Raw genomic sequence first — 12311 nt, 5'->3', positions numbered from 1 at the left:
GCCGCTGCTGTTTCCGCCGTTTTTTTTTCTCTGCCTCTGCTGCGCCGCCGCCGTCCAGCGCTGCCAGCTGCGCCGCCGCCATCGTCCTGCGCGGTTGTTCTCTGCTGCGTTGCCGCTGTCCAGCGCCGCCGTTGCCCACCGCCGTCGCTCTATCCCGCACCGCCGCCGTCCAGCGCCACTGCCTCTTGTTTGTCGTCTCTGGTGCTGGGTATTCTTTCTCCTTGGTGATTGTGATGGCCGAAGAGATGTCCCTCAAGATCGATGATGCCCTAGACTCGAGCAGCAATACCAATAGCGAGATCTTGCCTGTTCAAGTCACCTCCATCCGGCTGAACAAGGATAACTATCTCTCTTGGTCGGCTGCCCTAGAAATTGGGATAACCAGTCGTGGTCGCCTGCCCTACATTACTGGGGAGAAGCCTGCACCTTCAAAAACTGATCCGCGATGGGCTACTTGGACGTTGGAAGATAGTCAGGTTAAAGTATGGATTATTAGTTCTGTTTCTGCCGATATTCAGCCTTTGATCTTGCGTAAATCGACTGCCTACGACATGTGGACTGTGCTTGCACGGATGTATGGCCGTAAGAAGAGAGTATTGCGTACGTACCAAATCAAACGTAGCATATACTCTCTTAAACAGGGTGTCTGTAGCCGCTTTCTTTGCAGCCCTAAAGACTAAGTGGGAGGAACTTGACTACCATGTGAATGATGACTGGCACTGTGGGTCTGATCATGCCTTGTACTGGGACAAAGAATGGATGGATCGGACGTTTCTTTTCCTCGGAGGCTTACGCGATGAATTTGAATCCATTAGGAGCCAAATTCTCAATTGTGACGAGGTCCCCGGAATTGAAGAGGTGTATGCCCGTGTGGAATCTGAGGAACAACGTCCACAGGTGATGCATATTGACACCAGTCAGGGGAGTTCTCCTTCAGCCTTTGTTAGTCGTGCTTCTGGGATTGGACAGCGTCCTGTTCGGCGGTGTAGCCATTGCAACAAATCAGGACATTCTGTTGATTTTTGTTGGGATCTTCATCCTGAGAGGCGGCTTGTCCGGAGTCGTCCTCCTTCTAGCCGCCGGAGTCCTTCTGTGCCTGAGCCTAGTCAGAGTAGTCCTTCAAATGTTGCCAAATCTAAGCTTTCCTCCGATCAAATCAAAGAACTGCAAGCGTATATCAGCTGGCTGTCTACTACTCAGGAGGATACTTCCACGTCTGAGGGGGCTAAGTTAGCCCAAGCTCTCGTGGCCACTAGTGACCAAGGTAATTCCTCACATGGTGATTGGATTGTTGACAGTAGTGCTACGCATCATATGACAGGGGACCCTAAGATGTTCCAAGAATACAAATTGTCTTCGGGGCAGCAACGTGTATCTATGGCTGATGGTTCTTCTATCTCTGTGGCTGGAAAAGGGAGTTTGTCCTTGTTAAATAAATACTGTCTTCATAATGCTCTTCATGTTCCCAATATTCCTGTGAATTTGTTATCTGTCAGCAGTATTACTAAAGAGCTCAACTGTAATCTGATCTTTTCTGCTGATCGGTGTTTTCTGCAGGACTTGGTGACGGGGCAGAAGATTGGGATTGGTTCGGCTATTGATGGACTCTACAGACTGCCTGTGCAGGTTGCGTCCGCTCTTATTTCAGCCACTAGTGGACAGTTGTCAGGCATGGAAGACAGATCTACTATTATGCGATGGCACGAGCGGCTTGGTCATCTTCCGTTTCCATTGATTAAGAAGTTGTTTCCTAGTTTGTTTCATTCTGTTTCCATGGACTCCTTCACCTGTGAAGTGTGTCAGTTGGCTAAACATGTTAGGGCCTCGTACCCTATTTCATTCAATAAGACCACTCGTCCATTTGCTTTGGTTCATTCTGATGTTTGGGGTCCTTCGGGAGTACCCACTTGTCGTGGTTTTCATTACTTTATGACCCTTATTGATGATTACTCCTGTTGTACGTTCGTGTATCTGTTGAAAGAACATAGTGAAGTTCCCATTATTGTCAAAAATTTTGTGGCCTTTGTTGAGACTCAGTTTCAGACGTCTGTCCAAGCTTTTCGCACCGATAATGCTAGAGAGTATGTCTCTCAATCCCTAGATGATTTCTTGAAGAGCAAGGGTATTGTCCATGAAACGTCATGTAGTTACACACCTCCCCAAAATGGCGTGGCTGAACGGAAGAATCGCCATTTGCTTGATGTTACCCAGGCTCTTCTGTTCCATCGACAGGTTCCCAAGCGCTACTGGGGTGATGCGCTTCTCACTAGTGCCCACCTTATCAACCGTATGCCTACTCGTGTGTTGCAGGGCCATTCCCCGTACTCTATGCTTTGGCCTACTCAGAATCCCTGGCCTCTTACTCCTCGGGTGTTCGGGTGTGTCTGTTTTGTTCATGACCATAGTCCCACCCTCAAGAAACTTGATCCTCGGTCTGTCAAGGCTGTCTTCCTGGGGTATTCCTCCACTCAGAAGGGATACAAATGTGTTGATCCTACCACCTCTAAAGTCTATGTTTCCCGGGACGTCACCTTCCATGAACACGAGGCATACTTTCATGAGAATCCTCTTCAGGGGGAGTATCTAGGACACAGTAGTGAAGAGTATTCCTCAAATCAGTTGATTCAGTTTACGGATTTCTTGGATTACAAGGTCAGTGACAGTGTGGCAGACACAGTCAGAGATGATAGAGACCGTCACATGGACGAGGGTCTTGTTGATAATCAGCCTACAGCCCGTGATCATTTGTTTGGCCAGGTGTACAGAAGGAAGAAGACAGATGTGATTGAAAATGTTGATGTAACCAATCCCAATCCTGTGAGCTCCCCGGATGACCCAAGTCAAATCAATGAAGAGCTCCCTATAGCCCTGCGCAAGGGCACCAGGTCTTGCACTTCTCATCCTATTCAGAGATTTGTCTCTTATGCGAAATTGAGTAAGAATTACAAATGCTTTATAACATCATTGTCTAAGTCTGTTATTCCCAGGTGTGTGGAAGATGCTAGAGAGGATCCTAAATGGCTACAGGCCATGACAGAGGAGATGAATGCCTTGGCAAAGAATGACACTTGAGAAGTTGTGGATATTCCCAAAGGAACTCATTTAGTTGGTTCAAAGTGGGTGTTCAATGTGAAGTACAAACCAGATGGTACTGTGGAAAGGTATAAGGCTCGGCTTGTTGCAAAGGGGTTCAGCCAGAAATATGGTATTGATTATCTTGAAACCTTTTCCCCTGTTGCCAAACTGAAAACTGTGAGGGTCATATTAGCACTTGCCGTGAAAAAGGGGTGGAGCATGGATCAACTTGATGTTAAGAACGCATTCTTGAATGGCAATCTAGAAGAAGAGGTCTATATGAGTATGCCTCCTGGATATGTTCAAAGCGGAAAATGCTGTCATCTTAAGAAAGCCTTGTATGGATTAAAGCAGTCTCCTAGAGCATGGTTTGAAAGACTGAAGATAGTGATGAAGACAAATGGATACAAACAGGGAAATGGTGATCACACCCTATTCATTAAGCAGAGAGATGGCCTGGTGAGTCTTCTTCTTGTGTATGTTGATGATATGATAGTCACAGGTGACGATGAAGAAGAGAAAAAGAAGATGAAGGAGAGGTTAGCTGCTGAATTTGATCTTAAAGATTTGAGTAAACTGAGGTACTTTCTGGGGATAGAGATTGCTCGGTCAGAGACAGGGCTGGTTATGAGCCAAAGGAAATACACTCTGGATCTTCTAAAGGAGACAGGCAAACTTGGATGCAGACCCTTTCAAACTCCAATGGAGTCTGGTACAAAGATAAGCATCAAAACTGGCAACATCCTAGATGAGGAAGGAAAAGGGCGGTATCAGAGGCTGGTTGGTAAGCTCATCTATCTTACTCTTACTCGCCCTGATATTACTTATGCTGTGAATGTGTTGAGTCAGTTTATGCATGCTCCTACTGATGGTCACTGGAAGAGTGCAGAAAGAGTGTTGGGGTACCTAAAGAATGACCCAGGAAAAGGATTACTCTATACTCAGCAAGACCAACTTAATATTGAAGGATACTCTGACGCAGATTGGGCCGGATGTACTGATACTAGGAGGTCTACCACAGGGTACTGCATCTTTCTGGGAGGTAACCTGGTTGTATGGAGAAGTAAGAGGCAGGAAGTTTGCTCTAGATCCAGTGCTGAGGCTGAATACAGGGCTGTGGCTATGGGAGTTACAGAAATGTTATGGTTAAAGATTCTCCTAGCAGATATTTGTGTTGAAACATAAGAGAAGATGAGGATGTACTGCGACAACAAGTCTGCAATTAATCTTGCGAATAATCCCGTTTTGCATGACAGAACTAAACATGTAGAGATTGATCGCCACTTCATACGGGAACGCATAGATTCAAAGGAGTTGATCCTACCTTATATGAAGTCTGAAGATCAAATTGCAGATGTTCTAACCAAAGCCCTATGTACATCTCAATTCGAGAAAAATGTAAGCAAGCTAGGCATGTTTGACATGTATGCCAAGCTTGAGGGGGAGTGTTAACATATCATGTGTAGGGAACCGGGTCTGGATCCAGACCCGGTCCCATGGGCACGGGTACCGAGAGTGGCTCGGTACCCTAGGCGTTTTTTTCCTCTTATTTAATCCCACTTATGGTGTAATTGTTGATTAAGTGGAATAACATTTTCTCTCTCCTAGGGTTGCGGTTGTGCACCTAGGTTAGAGCTTCTCCGTGGTTTTTCACCTCTCTTAGAGGTTTTCCACGTATATTGTGTGTTCCTTCTCTTCCTCTCCATCTTGGTGTGTGTTTCTACAATAATGATAAAGAAAAAACGAAAGGATAAGAGATGAGAGGCCAGTGGGATGTGGCTGTGTGTTTGGGAGACGTCCTGTTCTCGCCACTGGTCTCGCCTGTCAGAGCGCAGGCGGTGCAAGGCCCCAGGGTTCTGTTGTGTGTTGTACTTGGAGCATTGGGCTCCCGCCTTCCCATCCTGGGTGTCCTAGGGAAGGCTGAGTATCTCAGCTTGGACTTCACACATCCAGGGATGAGTGCTCTAATGGATCCATACTGTTATGGGCCACCACGGGGGTTGTCTCTCGGCTGTAGGCCGCCCGCGGTGTGCACGTGCTTGTGTTGCACCCACAGGAACTGTTAATGCACTAAAGTTAATGAAAATGTAATGTGTATGATAGAATGCATGTGACTGACGTGTATGTGAATGATATGAATGCACGTGTTATGTTTAAGCATGCTTCGCATGTGACTGACGTTGTGTTAGTGTGGCCATCAAGTGGCTTTTACGTGTCGTACTCTGACACGACATGACGATAGATGGGTTGATATTTGTTCTTTTATTTGAGCCTTACTTGAGAGGGTTCGGCATTTTCCTGGCTTGTTGCCATACTGCGAAGGCTGAGCCTTCAGTTGTTTTCTGTTTCAGGTTTTGGCGGACCCGGGGCAACAGGTTGAGCAGATGGCTTCACTCACGTCCTACTGGGGAGGTTTTGGGATTGTCGATTGTAGTGTCAGCGCGTCATGTTTTGGTTTTATTGCTGTCTTTTTTTTGTTCGGCATCAATGTTATGATTTTGGGGCATTTTGGTCATGTACATAGATGTGAATTTGTATGAAACAAAATGGTTATATAAATGAAAGTTCGCCCCATTGTTTTGAATTGCTTGGCTCATCGTCTTTTTGAATTGTTGGGTAGTCACACCTCGATGCTTTATGTTAAGAAAAAAAAAAAGGTTTGAGGGTTAAAAGGTCGGGGTGTGACACCCACCATCAAGAAACTTAACTCTCGGTCTGTCAAAGCTGTCTTCTTGGGGTATTCCTCCACTCAGAAGGGATATAAATGTATTGACCCTACTACCTCCAAAATCTATGTCTCTCGGGATGTTACCTTTCATGAACATGAGGCGTATTTTCCTGTGAATCCTCTTCAGGGGGAGTGTATAGGGGACAGTGTGGAAGAGTATTCTCCAAATCAGCTTATTCAGTTTACGGACTTGTTGGACTACAAACTTAGTCACAGTGTGGAAGATACAGTCCGAGATGATAAAGACAGTCATATGGAAGGGGGCCCTGTGGTTGATCAGCCCACATCCCATGATCATTTGTTTGGGCAGGTTTACACTAGAAAGGAGAAAGATGTGGTTGAGACTGTTGATGTAACCAATTCCAATCCTGTGAGTTCCCCTAATGAACCAAGTCCAATGAATGAAGAGCTTCCCATAGCCCTACGCAAGGGGACCAGGTCATGTACTTCTCACCCTATTCAAAGATTTGTCTCATATTCAAAACTCAGTAAAGAATACAAATGCTTTATTACCACTCTGTCTATGTCTGTGATTTCCAGGTGTGTGGAAGGTGCTAGAGAGGATCCTAAATGGCTACAGGCTATGACAGAGGAGATGGATGCCTTGGCAAAGAACAACACGTGGGAAGTGGTCGATATTCCCAAGGGGACTCACTTAGTTGGTTCCAAGTAGGTGTTTAGTGTGAAGTATAAACCTGATGGCACTGTGGAACGATATAAAGCTCGCCTGGTTGCTAAGGGGTTCAGCCAAAAATACAGAATTGACTATCTTGAAACCTTTGCTCCTGTTGCAAAACTGAAGACTGTGAGGGTCATTTTGGCACTTGCAGTGCCAAAGAAGTGGGGCATGGACCAGCTTGATGTCAAGAATACCTTCTTGAACGGCCATCTAGAGGAGGAGGTCTATATGAGCATGTCTCCTGGATATGCTCAAAGTGGAAAATGCTGTCATCTTAAGAAGGCCCTGTACGGCCTGAAGCAGTCCCCCAGAGCATGGTTTGAAAGACTGAGGGTGGTGTTAAAATATAAATCCTTCACCAGCACGTTGAAGAGGAGTCTCTTAGGATTCCACCTCCTTGTAGAATGTGTTAAGATATTTAATGTCCTTGTAACATGTGAAGAGTCTCCTAGGATTCTATGTTGTAGTTAATATCCTTGTTATATGTGAAGTCTCCTAGGATTCTATGTTGTAGTTAATATCCTTGTAATATGTGAACTCTCTTAGGTTTCTATGATGTAATTAATGTCCTTGGAGCTTGTGAAATCTCCTAGGATTCTACGATTGGAGACTCTTAGAATTCTGGAAATGGGATTATAAATAGAGGCCGTGCAAACCATTTTGGCTACGACTTCTTCTCCTCAGTTTCTTCTTGTTTTCATTCTGTCTCTCTCTCTCTCTCTCTCTTCCTGCGTCAGTACTGTTTTCTGGTAACAGATATTGGTGCTAGATTTCTATCATGGTATCAGAGCGCCAGGTTACGTTATCTCTACCAAACGAAATGCCCAAACAGGACTGATCTGGTTAGAACTCTTTTCTCATCTTGTCTCTATCCTGAATTTACTTTTCTCTTGCGCAATTCTTGTTCCTTTTTCTTCTTGCTTACCTAAGGACACAACTTGTTATATCGTGTCTTCTTTCCCTCTCATCTTCTACCTATATACCATTACTTTCTGCTGTCATGGAAAACTTTTCGCATTCTGGCATGTCCTCAAGTTTTCTTCCTCTCCTTATTACCGAAAAACTCAACCATGAGAATTATCTGATCTGGAAAAGGCAAATCTTGCCTTTCATAAGAAGTCAAGGCCTCTTTGGACATATCGATGGTTCAACAAAGGCTCCACCAATATCCGTTTTACAGGAAATAAAAAATGAGGCAGGAGAAGTTATTGCTGTTCATGAAGACAGCAATCCTGAACATGCTATGTGGATGAGACGTGACCAAAGTCTGGTTGCGTATATTTTTTCCACTTTATCTCAACAAGTGTTACTTTCAGTTTTTGATGATTGTACTACAGAAGAATTATGAGAAACCCTTGCTGATACCTTTTCCCAAATATCAGAAGCTCGAATTATGTACTTAAAAAAAGAATTTCAGAATTTGAGCAAAGGTTCAACGTCTATCATGGGTTATTTGGGGCGTATTAAGGCCGTCGCAGACCAACTTGCTGCCTCAGGGAATAACATTTCTGATAAGGAAAAGGTGCAGCAAACCTTGAATGGACTTGGGCATGATTATCATGCTTTTATTATAGCTCTTGAGGTCCTTCCTGTTCTGCCTTCCTTCAACGAACTACAAGGTAAACTTCTCTAACACGAAATGAATATGAAAAGAGTCATTGAAAGGACTGATCAAGGGAACTCCCAAAATGTGTTGGCTATGAATGTAAAGTTTGGTAAGAGCCATGAGAACTCTAACCATGGTGGTCTTGGCATTCTACCAACACCACATAACCAAGGTATGTCTCCTTTGGATACTTCAAGAAAAATACCAATTTGTTTTCAGTGCAACAAGAAAGGGCACATGAAGGCACAGTGTTGGTTTAATCCTCAAAATAAAAACAAAGGGGTAAGACATGATTATAAACAAGGAAGACAAAGTTCTAAATCCACCGCTGAAGATATGCAACAACTATTGATGACCGCATTTTCAAAGATGACTATAAAGCAAAATGAGCAGGGAGAATGGTTCTTGGATTCAGGTGCAGCTACCCATGTGACAGGAAATGCAGGTAAATTGACTAACTTATCCCCTCATTACGGTAGAAGTTGCAATATAACAGGTGATGGAAAATCTCATCCCATTACACATATTGGAAATGCACATATTTCATTGTCATCCTCGTCTCTATCACTGTCTAATGTTGTTCTTGCTCCCAATATAAAAAAGAACATCATATCCATTTCTAAACTCATTGATGATACAAGCTCTTCTGTTAAATTCACACCTTCTTCTGTCTATGTCAAGGACCTCCAAACGAAGAAAATGTTCGCTAGAGGGGAGCGTCAAGGGAATATGTACGTCCTCAAGGAATGTCTACCCAAGGATTCATCCACTTTTGATATAGGATTGAAGACATTTTCTCTTTCTCATAATGCATCATCAGTGCCAAGTTCTTGCCATTTTCAATCAAAAGTAAGAGGCCCTAACCAATTTTTGGAGTCTGATTTGTGGCATAGTCGGCTAGGACACTGTGGTCGACATTTCATTGAAAAACTTGTCACAGATAGTCTCATTCAAAGTTCAAGCTTACCTCTTACTTCAAGTGTCAAAAAATGTTCAAGTTGTGGACTTTGAAGAGTCATGTTTTACCTTTCCATAATATAAATCAAAGGGCTTCCAAACCTTTTGAAACTATTTTTTCTGATGTATGGGGGCCAGCCCCTATTGATTCCATGTCTGGGTCAAGATATTATGTCTTATTCATTGACTCTTACTCACGTTTCACCTGGATTTACTTCATGAAACACAAATCAGAAGTACCCCACATATTTCGAAACTTCTATGCCATGATTCAAACTAAATTTTCATCCAATGTGGTGCATTTTCAATGTGATGGAGGGAGAGAATATTCCTCGCTTGATTTTATTGAATTTCTACGTGAAAAAGGGATAACTAGACAAATTTCCTGCCCTTACACACCACAACAAAATGGTGTAGTTGGGCGGAAACATCGACATATAGTTGAAAGCGCCATGGGCATGATGCATGATATTAATGTGCCCATTTCCTTGTGGACTGAAGCCTTCCATACTGCTGTATACATAATAAATTGTTTGCCTATGACACTCTTGATGTCTAAATCGCCATATTTTACACTCTTAGGCAAACAACCTGATTACAAGAACTTGAAGGTTTTTTGTTGTGTATGCTATGTTCACGTTGATGCTGCCTTGAGGAAATGGTTTCAAGACAAAGCTACCCAATGTAGATTCGTTGGATATGCTGATGAATATAAAGGTTTTCGATGCTATGATCCAACAACTAAACGTATCAAAACTTCAAGAAATGTCATTTTTGATGAACATAGTTTTGATAATACAAATGAAATGCCTATGACCATTGAATCTTATGATCCCTGGACCAGTTCACAGTTATTCAATGCAGATCTGGTTATAGAAAATGATGTGCCTCAAAATGAAGATCCAGAGAGAGCAATACAACCGTCGGATATGGCTCAAAGTGAAAATCAAGAAGATCCAACACAGTCATCAAGTCATCACGAAAGCAATAATGAAGAACAGAGCAACGATGCACATCGGTATTCGGGTCTTATCTACAGTCGACGACTAAGGGACAGAGATGCTCATAGTGAAGAAGACAACATGCCCCACCTTAGAAGATCCCAACGCATTCGTCATCCCATTCACAGGTGGGTTAGCTATGATTCTTTATCACTTGACTTTCAATTATTCATGGCAAAAGTTGGCAAGGAGGAAGAACCTACTTCATTTGATCAAACATCAAAATCACATCATTGGAGAAAGGCAATGAAAGAAGAAATGGATGCCTTGCATGAATGTGGAACATGGGAGATCGTTCCGAGGCCACACGAAAAGAACGTAGTGGGCTCCAAATGGGTATACAAAATTAAATACAAACCTGACGGCAACATAGAAAGACACAAAGCAAAGTTAGTAGCAAAAGGGTTTACACAACAATATGGAGAAGATTATGATGAGACATTCAGCCCTGTGATCAAAATAGGAACAATTCGGGTGATTATATCATTGGCAGTTGAATATGGATGGAGACTACATCAAATGGACGTGAAGAATGCTTTTCTTCATGGTGATTTAAGGGAGGAAGTATATATGGAACAACCTCCAGGATACACGAAAGGAGACTCTCATGCATGAGTTTGCAAACTAAGAAAATCTATTTATGGACTTAAACAGGCCTCACGTTCGTGGTTTGACAGTTTCTCTTGCAAGATTCAAGAATGTGGTTTTCGGAGATGTCCTCTAGATCACTCTCTTTTCATTTATCGAAAGGAAAACATATTTACTTTACTTCTTTTATATGTTGATGATATTGTTATCACAGGCAATTCAGAAAAACACATAGAAGAAGCTAAAGTTTTGATGATGCAAAACTTCAAAATGAAAGAGCTTGGTGATTTACGATTCTTTCTTGGAGTGGAGATTGATAGGCACAATAATCGCCTCACATTGACACAACAGAAATACACGTTGGATCTGCTGAAAAAGTCAGGTATGTCTGATTGTAAGCCTGTTGGAACTCCTAGTGTTCTAAATCAAAGACTAAGTGCTCAGGATGAGGAGTTATATGAAGATCCTATGCAATATCGAAGTATTGTTGGGGCACTTCAATATCTTACATTTACTACACCAAATATTATATATTTTGTGAATCAAGTATCTCAATTTATGCATGCACCTAGAGATACTCACATGGATGCTGTCAAAAGAATATTAAGATATCTTAAAGGGACAGCAGGAGATGGCTTAGTTTATGATAAGAGTGAAAATATAACTACTGGACATCAACTTATGACATTCACAGATGTAGATTGGGCTGGAGATCCCGATCAAAGAAAGTCCATTTCTGGTTTTTGTATTTTCATTGGACGTAATCTTGTGTCTTGGAGTTGTCGAAAGCAAAAGGCAATAGCAAGATCCAGCACTGAAGCTGAATACAGATGCATGGCTGCAGGTACTGCTGAAGTTACATGGGTTAAACATTTGCTAGAAGACATTGAAGAAAAGATTAAAACGTCAATGTTAATGTGCGATAATCAAAGCGCTATTAACATTGCCTTTAATCCCATACAACATGGTCGAACAAAGCACATTGAGATTGATCAACACTTTGTTAGACAAAAAGTGGAAGACAAGGAGATTCAGCCTATTTATGTTCGTACAGATGAACAAGTTGGAGACTTATTTACAAAAGGATTAACAAAGAAACGATTCTGGTTTCTAAAAGGCAAGTTATACATGGTGCAAAACCATGCACAACTTGAGGAAGGGTGTTAAAATATAAATCTTTCACCAGCACGTTGAAGAGGAGTCTCTTAGGATTCCACCTCCTTGTAGAATGTGTTAAGATATTTAATGTCCTTGAAACATGTGAAGAGTCTCCTAGGATTCTATGTTGTAGTTAATATCCTTGTTATATGTGAAGTCTCCTACGATTCTATGTCGTAGTTAACATCCTTGTAATATGTGAAGTCTCTTAGGTTTCTATGATCTAATTAATGTCTTTGGAGCTTGTGAAATCTCCTAGGATTCTACGATTGGAGACTCTTAGAATTCTGGAAATGGGATTATAAATAGAGGCCGTGCAAACTATTTTGGCTACGGTTTCTTCTCCTCAGTTTCTTCTTGTTTTCATTCTCTCTCTCTCTCTCTCTCTCTCTCTCTTCCTGCGTGAGTACTATTTTCTGGTTACAGATATTGGTGCTAGATTTCTATCAGGTGGTAATGAAGACAAATGGATACAAACAAGAAAATGGTGATCATACCCTGTTCATTAAGCAGAGAAGT

At 42.4% G+C, this 12311-nt stretch overlaps 1 protein-coding gene across 3 annotated transcripts in view; it reads right to left on the bottom strand.

The window, feature by feature from the left end:
- The window catches only part of LOC116262992 (mediator of RNA polymerase II transcription subunit 23), a 134875-nt gene that overhangs the window by 16579 nt on the left and 105985 nt on the right, over positions 1-12311 (bottom strand). The gene's annotated exons all lie outside the window — the stretch shown is intronic.

The sequence above is a fragment of the Nymphaea colorata genome, chromosome 10, assembly GCF_008831285.2.
Source record: "Nymphaea colorata isolate Beijing-Zhang1983 chromosome 10, ASM883128v2, whole genome shotgun sequence".
NCBI lineage: Eukaryota > Viridiplantae > Streptophyta > Magnoliopsida > Nymphaeales > Nymphaeaceae > Nymphaea > Nymphaea colorata.
Note: the sequence above shows the minus strand (reverse complement) of the source record. Positions and strands in the feature narration are given on the sequence as shown.